The 9,824-nt window shown below is 46.8% G+C and overlaps 1 non-coding gene across 1 annotated transcript; it reads left to right on the top strand.

Moving 5' to 3' along the window:
• The first annotated feature begins 1,981 nt into the window (after nt 1–1,981).
• trnan-auu (transfer RNA asparagine (anticodon AUU)) lies at nt 1,982–2,055 on the top strand. Its single transcript has one exon. It is a non-coding gene; the product is annotated as a tRNA-Asn (tRNA).
• Nucleotides 2,056–9,824: the final 7,769 nt, after the last annotated feature.

Below are 9,824 nucleotides of genomic sequence, written 5' to 3'. Positions count from 1 at the left end.
GCTTGTGTCTAGAGAGAGCCCCCTCTCCCTCTCGCTCTCGCTACACCGATCGATGTACCAGAGGAAGGGGCCGCAGTACTGCAGAAGCAGCCACCGAGACTGAAGACCAGGCAGTGACTTCCCACAGCTGAGCTGAGCAAGGAAACGGGCTGCGTATGGTGGTGAACATGGTCGCGACTGTCCCAAGCCAGTAACCAGATATCCCAGGCCAGCTGGGTAAGGGCTCAGGGTATTCTCAGAAGTGAAGCTTTCCAGGGCTATTCTGGGGAGCGTAATTCATTGGTAGGGGTGGGGTTAGAATCCACCAGGGAATTACTGCGTGTTACTAGGTTCATTTCTGTACTGTATGTATATTGTTTGTAACCGGGATTTTATTCTCCACAGAGACATTTCGTTTAGCAGTGCATGTTTTAGCCAGTGTATGTTAGACCAAATAAATATACTACGATTTATCACTGAAGCATCCCTTTCCGTGACTCATTTAATTTACACTCTGAATAATAATTCCCGGATTTAGAACTTTCGTAAGGTGGGGGCGATTCAAACCGTCCGTCTGGCAATTGGGCGAGGATCACAAACACTTACAATATTTACGAAAGGATATACTTGCTTTGGAGGCAGTTCAGAGAAGGTTCACTGGGTTGACTCCGGAGATGAGGGGGTTGACTTATGAGAAAAGGTTGAGTAGGTGGGGCCTCTACTCATTGGAATTCAGAAGAATGAGAGGTGATCTTATCGAAACGTATAAGGTAATGAGGGAGCTTGATAAGGTGGATGCAGAGAGGATGGTTCCACTGATAGGGGAGACTAGAACTAGGGGGCATAATCTCAGAATAAGGGGCCGCCCATTTAAATCTGAGATGAGGAGGAATTTCTTCTCTCAGAGGGTTGTAAATCTGTCGAACTCACTGCATCAGAGAGCTGAGAAAGCCACGACATTTAATAAATTTAAGACAGAGATAGCTTCTTAACTGATAAGGGAATAAGGCTTATGGGGAACGGGCAGGGATGTGGACTTGAGTCCATGATCGGATCAGCCATGATCATATTAAATGGTGGAGCAGGCTCGAGGGGCCAAATGGCCTACTCCTGCTCCTAGTTCTTAAGTTCTTATGTTCTGAATAGCGAAACACAAAAAAATGCTTTGATCATGGTTACACCTTATCTTCACGTTTGTCAAACAGTTGGCTCGTTGGTCTCGGGCTGTGATTTCCCTTCGGAGTTGTTAATTGAAATTTATGAGGGGTCCCAGAGGAGCCCTGATATTGCTCGCATATTTTGAAATTGCATCGAACTTTTGCAAAGAAGGACTTGCATATCTGCAGCGCCTTTCAGGAACTCATGACGCCCCAAAGCGCTTTACAGCCATTGAGTTATGTTTGAAGTGTTGTAGTTTGGGGAAAGATGTGCCCAGATCACCAAACATGTACCTCAACTCTTTGCAAAGAGTTTGGTGCAAATAATCAGGCGTTACAGGGACTTAGACTTTCTTTGAATAAGTTCTGCTTGGACCTGCATTCAAGCTTGAAACAGCAACTGGGCTTCCATCTCACGGGAGGTTTGGGGTTGATGTGCATTGCTTTCAATCTTTGAAATTTCACCAAGCAAAGAAACGGTGAATCCAACTGTCCCTGTAAGCATTTAGTTCCCATTTAATCACAGGAATATCCGCAGTCAGGAGCTGAAAAGGAATTCAAACCTAATACCGGCTTCGGGACAAGAGAATACTTTGTCACAGACAAGGCACCGGAAGGCTGGAAGGTAGATCACATCGGTTGTGGGAGAGCTGGTTGGCGGTGACATGGAAGTGTCTGCAGTGTGCGGGACCAGACTGCTTCCACGCATCCACAATGAATGTCCCTCCATTTATTTGGGAAAAATACAACTGAGAGTGGACAAGTTCCATCCCGGTCGGAGCAATCTGAAGCTTTAACTGACTGACACCCTGGTTTGGGATGCCTTGCACCTTCTATTTCCATCAGTCTCTGTGGCGCAATGGGTTAGCGCGTTCGGCTATTAACTGAAAGGTTGTTGGTTCGAGCCCAACCAGGGACGAAGTGTTTAACTGTTTTTCCCCGAGTATTCGGTGCCGCACAGTCCCAGGTTGTCATTGTGCGTTTTGGCTGCACGAATCTATTCCGCAAATGTTGCCAGCAGTGTTGTTATCCAATTAGTTCCCACTCCAATATTTTATGAGCATTCAGTTCAAGTAAAACAATAACAATTTTTTACATGGATCATGTTCCTCCATCCAGCCCATTAGAAATAAATTATGTTATTGGGTTTAAAGAAACTGGTGGAAATTGATTCGATTGGTACATATATAGAACTGGAACTACGGTCTCAAGTGCTCCTCCTATCAAGTATAGACACACACACAATCAATGGTTTTACAACTGAGTCATAAACACTTACAATTTTAAACCATTCTCATACAGCGTGTAAATGAGATAGGGATAAAACTTCATTACATTTAAAGAGAAAATGAATGATTGAGGATACCACTGTTCCTCAGTAATTATATAATTATTTATTTTATTCTGAAGAAGGTTATCGGCTAATTAAAGGTGATTAAAAGAATTCTTACTTTTGCACGTTGGCTGCATGTCGTCAATTTTATCAGGTTTTGAATTTAAAAATGGGTTACAATGTTGGTTGAATACATGACCCCAAACTCTTTTTGGGATCACAGGTTGAGTCTCTCTGGTGGTTTACGCTCTCTTGTAGAGCGCCTGAGTTGGGGCTCCGGTTGTTGGGCGCTGGCCTGTGTGTCTGCTGTTTGCGGTGCGTCAGGCCTATCCGGACTGCCCACAGTGACTGGGCTCTCCTCCCTTTGGTTCCGGTGTTCGGTCACCTGTGCTGGAGTGAACTCTGTATCGTGTTCTTCCTCTGCTTCTTCTATGGGGTTGCTGAACCTCCTTTTTGTTTGATCCACGTGTTTGCGGCAGATTTGTCCATTGGTTAGTTTAACTACCAGAATCCTATTGCCCTCTTTGGCAATCACAGTGCCTGCGAGACATTTAGGCCCTGCAGTGTCGTTGTGGACAACAACAGGGTCGTTTACACCAATATATCGTGCCCCCGCATTCCTGTCATGGTAGTTATATTGTGATTGGAGCCTGCTCTCAACAATTTCTTTCATGGTGTGGTGTATAAGGGATAACGGCATTTGAGCATCCTTATCATTAGCAGCCCTGCGGGTGGAACCCCTGTGAGCGAGTGTGGTCGGGATCTATTGGCCAACAGGAGGCGTGATAAGTGGCTTTGTAGGGAACCCCCTTGGATTCTTAGCATCCCCTGTTTGATTATCTGCACTTTTCGTTCTGCCTGGCCGTTTGAGGCTGGCTTGAACGGTGCCTTTCTGACATGGTTAATTCCATTGGCTGCCATGAAGTCCTGGAATTCAGTGCTTGTGAAGCACAGGGCATTGTCGCTGACCAAGATGTCCGGTAGACCGTGGGCGGCGAACATTGCCCGGAGACTTTCTACCGTGGCAGAGGATGTGCTTGAATTTAAAATGTCACACTCGATCCATTTGGCGTGAGCGTCTACTACAACCAAAAACATTTTTCCGATGAAAGGACCTGTGTAGTCATCATGGATGCGTGACCAAGGCTTGGCGGGCCATGGCCAGGGGCTAAGGGGGGCTTACCTGGGCGCATTGCCCAGCTGGGCACACATGTTGTACCTGCGAACACAAACTTCCAGATCTGCATCTATCCCTGGCCACCAAACGTGTGACCTGGCAATTGCCTTCATCATGACAATGCCCGGATGCTCATTGTGGAGTTCTCTGATGAACACCTCTCTGCCCATCTGGGGCATGACTACGCAGTTTCCCCACAGTAGGCAATCGGCCTGAATCGAGAGTTCATCCCTGCCCCTGTGAAATGGTTTAAATTCCTCAGGGCATGCCCTGTACGTGGCTGCCCAGTCCCCATTCAGGACACATTTCTTGACTAGAGACAATAGCGGGTCTCTATTTGTCCAGACTTTAGCCTGGCGGGCTGTCACGGGTGAGCCATCGCTTGTGAATGCTTCAACAGCCATGACCATCTCAGCACCATGCTCGGTAGCCCCCTCAGTGGTGGCTGGTGGGAGCCTGCTGAGTGCATCGGCGCAGTTTTCAGTGCCCGGTCTGTGCCGAATTGTGTCGTCATCGGTGGCGAACGTGAGTGCCCATATCTGTATGCGGGCCGATGCGTTTGCATTTATGACCTTGTTGTTGGCCAATAGTGACGTCATGGGTTTGTGATCTGTCTCCAGCTCAAATTTCCTGCCAAACAGGTACTGGTGCATTTTCTTTACCGAATATACACATGCGAGCGCCTCCTTTTCTATCATCCCGAGGCCCCTTTCTGCCTGGGACAGACTTTTGGAGGCATAAGCTACCGGCTGTAACTGACCCTTGGCATTGACAGGCTGCAACACACACCCGACACCATAGGACGACGCATCGCACGTTAACACAAGTTTCTTACATGGGTCATATCGCGTGAACAGATTGTTGGAACATAACAAATTGTGTGCTCTATTAAAAGCCCTTTCCTGGCTGTCCCCCCAGACCCATTCCCGACCTTTGCTTAGGAGCACGTGTAGCGGCTCTAGCAGCGTGCTCAATTTGGGAAGAAAGTTACCAAATAGTTGGGGAGCCCCAGGAACAAACGCAGCTCCGTCGTGTTACGGGGTCTGGGTGCTCTCTGGATCGCTTCCGTCTTGGACGCAGTAGGGCTCATCCCGTCTACTCCTACCCTCATCCCCAGGAATTCTACCTCTGGAGCTAGGAAGATGCACTTCGCCTTTTTCAGTCGCAGCCCTACCCGGTCCAGTCTGCGCAGCACCTCCTCCAGGTTGTGGAGGTGTTCTTCAGTCACGTAACCCGGGATGAGGATGTGGTCCTGAAAAACCATCGTCCCTGGAATCGACTTGAGGAGGCTTTCCATATTTCATTGGAAGATCGCGGCGGCCGAGCGAATCCCGAACGGACATCTGTTGTACTCAAACAACCACTTGTGTGTCGTGATGGTGGTCAGCTTCTTCAACTCTCTCGCCAGCTCCTGAGTCATGTAAGCTGAGGTCACGTCCAATTTTGAAAAAAGTTTGCCACCGGATAGCATCGCAAAGAGGTCCTCCGCTCTCGGTAGCGGGTACTGGTCTTGGAGTGACACCCGATTGATGGTGGCCTTGTAATCACCATATATCCTGACCGACCCATCCGCCTTGAGCACCGGCACAATCGGGCTCGCCCAGTCACTGAATTCGACTGGTAAAATGATACCTTCCCTCAGCAGGCGGTTCAATTCACCTTCTATCTTTTCCCACATCACGTACGGCACCGCTCTGGCCTTGTGGTGTCCTGGCCTGGTTTTCGGGTTTATGTGAATCACTCCCTTGGCCCCCATGAAAGTGCCAATGCCGGGTTGAAATAATGAGTCAAATTTGTGCAGGATCTGTGAGCATGAAACTCGCTCCACAGAGGAAATAGCATTAACATTGCCCCATTTCCAGTTCATGACAGCAAGCCAACTCCTCCCCAGTAGTGCGGGACCGTCCCCCGGGACAACCCAGAGTGGCAACCTGTTCTGCGAATCTTTGTGGGTCACGATTGTCGTGGCGCTGCCAAGCACCGGAATGATCTCCTTGGTATATGTCCGTAGCTGTGCGTCAATCGGTGATAATTTTGGCCCTACTGGCCTTGGACGCCCACAACTTTTCAAACTATTTGTTACCCATCAGGGACTGGCTAGCCCCGTGTCTAGCTCCATTGATACTGGGATGCCTCTGAGGAGCACTTTCATCATTATCGGTGGCGTCCTGGTGTATGAACTGTATACGTGCTCGACATGAACTCACTGAACTTCAGCTTCCAGCGATTTCCCCCAGCGTTCATTTCTGCAATTTCTGTAGGCATTTTGCTCATCTCTGCAACTCCGGCTGAGTTTGTGCCTCCATGCCTCCAACATGAGCTGTTGTTGGAAACAAAACATCCCTTGCTAGTCAATCGTCCCAGACTTCCCCTGTGACTGTCCTTGAGTGTGCCATTAACAGGTGTTGATGGCCCCATTACTGGCCACATTGTCCCTTGCAATGGCGTGAATCGCCGTTCAGCTTGCCATTATCTCTGTCGAACTCCCCCTCTGGGTTCGACGACATGTTGGGGCATACCCGATTGCCCTTGGCTGCCTTGAGAACTGTGTGCTGCTTCAACAATGTTGATTCTCTGTCCCAACCATTCCTTAACACAGTATCTCTCGTCTATTCTGCTAGCGGCCATGCTCACGTGGTTTAAATCCCAGTTTCTCGTCGCCATTGATACATCCTTACTATACAGTATAAATGCACACGGGGCCCATACTTGAGAGAAGGTCAGTCTGTGGCCTGTCCTTTATTGCTCAGCACTCAAGTGATGGAAGTGGGTGGAGCTTCCCCTTTTATACCAAGGTCCAGGTTAGAAGTGTCTCCCACAAGTTCACCACCTAGTGATCATTGTTCTCACAGTGTGCAACTGAGGTCAGATTATATATGGGTTACAATGTTGGTTGAATACATGACAATAAGCACTTAAAATTTTAAACCATTCTCCTAAAATACAGTGTGTAAACGAGATAGAGATAAAAGTTCATCACATGTAAAGAGAAAATTAATGATTGAAGCTAGTAAAAGATCCTCTCGGAATAACTGATCACAGTATGGTTGAATTTGTAATACAGATTGAGGGTGAGGAAGTAGTGTCTCAAACGAGCGTACTATGCTGAAACAAAGGGGACTACAATGGGATGAGGGCAGAGTTGGCTAAAGTAGACTGGAAACACAGACTAAACGGTGGCACAATTGAGGAACAGTGGAGGACTTTTAAGGGGCTCTTTCATAGTGCTCAACAAAAATATATTCCAGTGAAAAAGAAGGGCGGTAAGAGAAGGGATAACCAGCCGTGGATAACCAAGGAAATAAAGGAGAGTATCAAATTAAAAACCAATGCGTATAAGGTGGCCAAGGTTAGTGGGAAAAAAGAAGATTGGGAAAATTTTAAACGACAGCAAAGAATGACTAAGAAAGCAATAAAGAAAGGAAAGATAGATTACAAAGGTAAACTTGTGCAAAGCATAGAAATGGATAGTTAAAGCTTTTACCGATATATAAAACGGAAAAGAGTGACTAAAGTAAATGTTGGTCCCTTAGAAGATGAGAAGGGGGATTTAATAATGGGAATCTATATGGGTAGAGCTGCAGAATACCAAAGGGCAAAAAACGTTAGTGGGAGTTGTGTACAGACCTCCAAACAGTAGTAGTGATGTTGGGGAGGGCATCAAACATGAAATTAGAGGTGCGTGCATTAAAGGTGTAACAGTTATAACGGGTGACTTTAATATGCACATAGATTGGGTTAACCAAACTGGAAGTAATACGGTGGGGGAGGATTTCCTGGAGTGCATAAGGGATGGTTTTTTAGACCAATATGTCGAGGAACCAACTAGGGGGGAGGCCATCTTAGACTGGGTGTTGTGTAATGAGAGAGGATTAATTAGCAATCTCGTTGTGCGAGGCCCCTTGGGGAAGAGTGACCATAATATGGTGGAATTCTGCATTCGGATGGAGAATGAAACAGTTAATTCAGAGACCATGGTCCAGAACTTAAAGAAGGGTAACTTTGAAGGTATGAGGCGTGAATTGGCTAGGATAGATTGGCGAATGATACTGAAGGGGTTGACTGTGGATTGGCAATGGCAGACATTTAGAGACCGCATGGATGAACTACAACAATTGTACATTCCTGTCTGGCATAAAAATAAAAAAGGGAAGGTGGCTCAACCGTGGCTATCAAGGGAAATCAGGGATAGCATTAAAGCCAAGGAAGTGGCATACAAATTGGCCAGAAATAGCAGCGAACCCAGGGACTGGGAGAAATTTAGAACTCAGCAGAGGAGGACAAAGGGTTTGATTAGGGCAGGGAAAATGGAGTACGAGAAGAAGCTTGCAGGGAACATTAAGACGGATTGCAAAGGTTTCTATAGATATATAAAGAGAAAAAGGTTAGTAAAGACAAACGTAGCTCCCCTGCAGTCAGAATCAGGGGAAGTCCTAACGGGGAACAAAGAAATGGCGGACCAATTGAACAATTACTTTGGTTCGGTATTCACTGAGGAGGACACAAACAACCTTCCGGATATAAAAGGGGTCGGAGGGTCTAGTAAGGAGGAGGAACTGAGGGAAATCCTTATTAGTCGGGAAATTGTGTTGGGGAAATTGATGGGATTGAAGGCCGATAAATCCCCAGGGCCTGATGGACTGCATCCCAGAGTATTTAAGGAGGTGGAAATAGCGGATGCATTGACAGTCATTTTCCAACATTCCATTGACTCTGGATCAGTTCCTATGGAGTGGAGGGTAGCCAATGTAACCCCACTTTTTAAAAAAGGAGGGAGAGAGAAAACAGGGAAAACAGGGAGAAAACAGCCTGACATCGGTACTGGGTAAAATGATGGAATAAATTATTAAGGATGTCATAGCAGTGCATTTGGAAAGAGGTAATATGATAGGTCCAAGTCAGCATGGATTTGTGAAAGGGAAATCATGCTTGACAAATCTTCTGGAATTTTTTGAGGATGTTTCCAGCAGAGTGGACAAGGGAGAGACAGTTGATGTGGTATATTTGGACTTTCAGAAGGCTTTCGACAAGGTCCCACACAAGAGATTAATGTGCAAAGTTAAAGCACATTGGATTGGGGGTAGTGTGCTGACATGGATTGAGAACTGGTTGTCAGACAGGAAGCAAAGAGTAGAAGTAAATGGGGACATTTCAGAATGGCAGGCAGTGACTAGTGGGGTACCGCAAGGTTCTATGCTGGGGTCCCAGCTGTTTACACTGCACATTAATGATTTAGACGAGGGGACTAAATGTAGTATCTCCAAATTTGCGGATGACACTAAGTTGGGTGGCAGTGTGAGCTGCGAGGAGGATGCTATGAGGCTGCAGCGCGACTTGGATAGGGTGGGTGAGTGGGCAAATGCATGACAGATGAAGTATAACGTGGATAAATGTGAGGTTATCCACTTTGGTGGTAAAAACAGAGAGACAGACTATTATCTGAATGGTGACAGATTAGGAAAAGGGGAGATGCAAAGAGAGCTGGGTGTCATGGTACATCAGTCATTGAAGGTTGGCATGCAGTACAGCAGGCGGTTAAGAAAGCAAATGGCATGTTGGCCTTCATAGCGAGGGGATTTGAGTACAGGGACAGGGAGGTGTTTCTACAATTGTAAAGGGCCTTGGTGAGGCCACACCTGGAGTATTGTGTACAGTTTTGGTCTCCTAACCTGAGGAAGGACATTCTTGCTATTTAGGGAGTGCAGCGAAGGTTCACCAGACTGATTCCCGGGATGGCGGGACTGAACTATCGAAAGATTGGATCAACTGGGCTTGTATTCACTGGAGTTCAGAACAATGAGAGGGGACCTCATAGAAACGTTTAAAATTCTGACGGGGTTAGACAGGTTAGATGCAGGAAGAATCTTCCCAATGTTGGGGAAGTCCAGAACCAGGGGACACAGTCTAAGGATAAGGGGGAAGCCATTTAGGACCGAGATGAGGAGGAATTTCTTCACCCAGAGAGTGGAGAACCTGTGGAATTCTCTACCACAGAAAGTTGTTGAGGCCAATTCACTAAATATATTCAAAAAGGAGTTAGATGAAGTCCTTACTACTAGGGGAATCAAGGGGTATGGTGAGAAAGCAGGAATGGGGTACTGAAGTTACATGTTCAGCCATGAACTCGTTGAATGGTGGTGCAGGATAGAAGGGCCGAATGGCCTACTCCTGCACCTAT

Source organism: Pristiophorus japonicus, unplaced genomic scaffold (assembly GCF_044704955.1).
Source record: "Pristiophorus japonicus isolate sPriJap1 unplaced genomic scaffold, sPriJap1.hap1 HAP1_SCAFFOLD_89, whole genome shotgun sequence".
NCBI lineage: Eukaryota > Metazoa > Chordata > Chondrichthyes > Pristiophoridae > Pristiophorus > Pristiophorus japonicus.
This window is presented reverse-complemented; position numbering and strand designations above follow the sequence as displayed.